This window comes from Seriola dumerili, unplaced genomic scaffold (genome assembly GCF_002260705.1).
Source record: "Seriola dumerili isolate Sdu_G_001 unplaced genomic scaffold, Sdu_1.0 BDQW01000088.1, whole genome shotgun sequence".
In the NCBI taxonomy this organism is placed as follows: Eukaryota; Metazoa; Chordata; class Actinopteri; order Carangiformes; family Carangidae; genus Seriola; species Seriola dumerili.
The window spans coordinates 2,776,584-2,780,823 of NW_019174343.1; the positions used below are offsets into that span (position 1 = coordinate 2,776,584).

The window sequence follows — 4,240 nt, forward strand, 5'->3', positions numbered from 1 at the left end:
TTTTAAGCCGATAACCCAAGACTTCACACAGCAAATTATTGACAAAACTTCATAGAAAATGTTTCACTATTTTATCTACTGATAAACAGGGATGTAACCCAAAACTAAGTTCTGACGTGGAGGAGGCAGAGGACCACGAGGAGTGAATTCTATTTTAGTTTATTTTTTACATCTCTTTGCCTTATGTGTATGGGTTTTGTTTTTTGGTGTTTTAGTTTGGTGGTGACCTGTGTAACTTGTGAGCACATAAAGGCACAATTTCTGAACAGCAGTCGTATGTAACAAAATAAGTAACATCAAATTATATTCAAACACTAATCACATCACATCTTAAATGAATTGGTGTGCATGTTTTTTGATATCATGTTGAGTTTTGGTAGACTGTAAACGTGATGTAAAGATTTGAGGTCAGTGGAACTGGCAGAGTCTGACACATGAAAGTAGGGAGTGATTGGGCAGCCTGCGTCATTCACGGCAGGAGAGAGGGGTGGGAGGTAACATGATTTTACACTAATTTCAAACAATTTGGTTTGAATGTGTGGTTGTATATTTATTTATCCATATATAACACTTCACATTTACGAGGAGAGATTCCTCCAGTTTTCATAAGTTTTTTAAATTTTGATGATTTCCTAACCGTCTGCTGGCCTCAGCTTTGGAGTGTGTGTTGTCAATGTCACAGTGAGGATGTGTGTAAAGTTTGTGCCACGACTCTCTGGTCTGTGGCAGCTGTTCGTCTGTCTGGCTTTTAAAAAGGTGATTTATGGTGGCTCTTCCCTCTCAGGTGTTCAGAAAGGTCTTTGTTGTTGTGAGTGAACAATACTCACCTTGTATGAAGAATGGAGCCCTCACATTGCGTAGCAGATATTAAGAAACAATGACAGGCATTGCAAATGGCTTAAGGTTCACTTTGTCGGCGGATGAAATTTTTCAGCCACTGGCTCCTGCTATCATCATCTGTTTCCACATTATTGGTTTCTCAAAGGCCATTTGTGTGTTGTACTTTATTAATGCTTTGGTCTTTTAGCAGAGAAAGCTTGTAAAGTAAGCTAGTGGACTGAAACTGCTTGTTCTTCCCCCAGGTGGACAAATCCTCATGGGAACATGGGAAACATTGGAAATGGCAGGAAAAGAGCAGTAGAAACTTTCACAGGTAGGAAAACTACATTTCTCTCTTTTTATCTAATGCTTCCAGGAAACATTATATATGGCAGTCCTAACTCATTTTTGTTCTCAATATAATCATTCTGAATGTGTTTTTTTGCTGATTTTGTACACCGGATATAACCAAATGTGTTCTGGGGCAATCATTCAAACTTAATTATTGTACTTCAGTTCATCTGAATTACACAATAGCTCATGGGATTTGAGTTTTCTCCTCTTACCTGTGTCAAGTCCACTTCCCTGCAAACACACACCCATACACTCAGTAGCTATTTAAAGTGCCAGCGGCAGCTCCCAATTACTCCTCCCCACGCCCAAACCAGAAGCTCAGGCCGTGCAAACTGAGGCCTCCCCACTGTGTACTTTATCTGTTTGTTTTCATATTTCCCTTCCTCGGTCAGTCCTCCTCCCTTGTTGCTCTTACTGTTTTTTGCCCATGGCACCGGATTTATGTGTTTTTTCCTCCAGCTGAACTTGGTTACATAAACTAAGCCTGATCCCCCTTCCTTTGATTCTCTCTCTGTCCAAGTCCTCCTCTCCCTGTCCACTGCTCTGCCAGGTCCTATCTTCTTGGCGCTCCCACAAAGGCAGTGTTTTGATTATATGTGAAAATTGGAACACGACTATTTATTCCCAGGCTGTGGGGTAGTGTGGGGACTTTGCTATGGAGGATAAAACAAGAGGGGGGAGGCCAAGAAGCTGTTGTGGTTGATTCAGGTGGATGGGTGTTGTTGGGTGAACTGTTTATGTCTTCTCATAACCGTCTCTCTGTGGACCGGTGCATCCAGCCAGCTGTTTCAAAAAAGTAAGCAGATGCACAGTAACACATCTTTTCAGCTTGTGGCCATTGCAGGGTGGCAGACTGTGTCTGAGTGGGTTGCGAGATACCATCCAACTGCTGAAGTGTCATTGAGAATCACTTTCTGACGCTTTACAGCAGCAGTACTGTGCAGTCTTTATGGGGCTGGATACTTTAATGCAGACAGTAATTTGGATTAAAATAATTCAAAAATCCAATCTTTCATTACTGTACTCTGCTGTGTTTTGTTCGCCTCAGGCTGCTTGTGTTGGAGCTCCTCTCCCTTAAGACAACCGGGCTCCACAGTGAAGATCTAATGTGGTGTTGTGAAAACATGATTTGGGTGAAGTGGTGAGTGACTCTGAGTTCACACACCGAGGTTGGAAAAACACACGGATTCATTAAACTCTGGATTCTAATAATCATCAGTGAAGCAGTGCAGAAAATCTCAGATCACAGCTTCTCATTTTTCAGCCTGTGCAGAGCATCACTTCGCCGGTTAAAACGACCGTTTGTCGCCAGAGCAGGACGTCATACAATTCAGCTGCTGCAGGGTTTCTGCGCCGCTCTCGTGCTGCTCTCTCTGGAACAACTGTCTGATCACAAGTTGTACCAAAGTTTAGGGGTTCAAAATATCATATTTAATATTTTGTAGAGAATCGTTTGCAGTCAGGTGATGGTGCTAAGACGCCACCAGATGTTCTGTATCTTCCCTTGGTGGTATGCTCTCTCCCAGGTCTTTGGCTGCAGCTGTGTTAGCTTCCTGCTTGCTGTGGGGTCTCTCTGCATTCTAATCTGGACTTCAGCAAGTGGAATACAGCTCAACCAGATTGAGGACAGGGGTCAACTCAGAACAGGAGCCGACGAGGTGAAATCATACAGTAAATCAGTGTCTGAATTCCTGGCAGCGGTACGACTGCCAGACCGTAACAGACCCAGCACATGTTTGATAGATGAGATCAGGTGTTCTTTTCTTTTTTTTCTTCACCTTTCCTCTTGTCCATCATTTTGATAGAAGTTCTGCTTTCTCATCAGTCTCAAGAAACTTTTATCCAGAACTCTACTGGTTTTGTTCTGTTTGCTCTTTACCGACTGGCTTCCTGCCCTTTGTGTAGTTTGAAGGTTTACCAGGAGTTTTGTATATTTGTGGTGAATCCTCTGAGGTTCTGGACATGAAATCTTCTCTTGATCATTGACAAGGAAACATGTCCGCCTACAATCCGGAGAGGTGTGGTTGTAAAGTAACAATGCCTGGGCAGTATTTTAGACTCTGGAGTTAAAATTTTTACTCACATATATAAGAAGGTGATGAAGAAAACAGCTTTTTTTAGTTAATAAAAATGTTGCCAAGGTATGCTGGTTGATGTTGGAGCAACCTGATGCAGAAATTAAAAGGTTTTCAAATGCTTTATACATGTTAGTAAGTTTTTAGGGAAGTGATGTGATTATTGCACGTTGACACTGTCGGGAACAGTTTCTCATTTTGTTACCACATTGTGTGTAAACAAATGTACAGAACAACTACGGCGGGTTCAATGTGGCAGGAAATCAACCTGCCCCTTTAGTTTTAAGCCCTTAACAGTAATAGATCATGACATATAATGCACAAAGCCATAGTTTTTAATGATAGTTATTTATTCATTTAAAATTAATATAAATTATATTTTACAAAACTGAATTTGCTTGTTTGTCTGTTTAGATCTCGTATGCTCAGACCTGCGCAGACAAAACTTCGTTTCAGAAACATACCCTGACATGTTCAGATTTGGCTCATGTTCTGTTGACACTGCCATAACATGCCAGGATTCCAGTTATACCAACACAATTTGAACCCACATGGTGTGGCTTGCCTCATCTGTAAGCTTTTCTTAATACTGCTGAATTTCCCCCTGAAAACAGAGTTATGCCTTCGGATTCACCACCACCCGCTGATTTGTTTGATTCTTCTTCACCTGGTGGTTTCGAAATTCTCTCTGATGTGAAATCTAGCCAAGTGTGAGCATCACAGGTTTGTCTTTCTGTGTGGTTGTTTACAAATGTCATTATGTCACAAAGATTGAAATCAGCATCTCCACTCTCTCTGAGGAGCAGCCCAGACGACTCTTGTTTTAAACCTGAGAAAACACTCCCTGAGGTTATTTGACTCTTGACCGGTAAATCTCTGGCACATTAAGGCACATTTTGGTTATAGTTGGTTGTTGGTTGTATTTATGGTTTGCATATATTTTTTAATATATAATTAATATAATAATTCTAGTTTTAGTTTATTTTTTACAC

The 4,240-nt window shown here is 41.1% G+C and overlaps 1 protein-coding gene across 1 annotated transcript in view; it reads left to right on the top strand.

Moving 5' to 3' along the window:
- LOC111221708 (plexin-B1-like) overlaps window positions 1-4,240 on the top strand; it is a 101,112-nt gene that overhangs the window by 26,882 nt on the left and 69,990 nt on the right. The gene's annotated exons all lie outside the window — the stretch shown is intronic.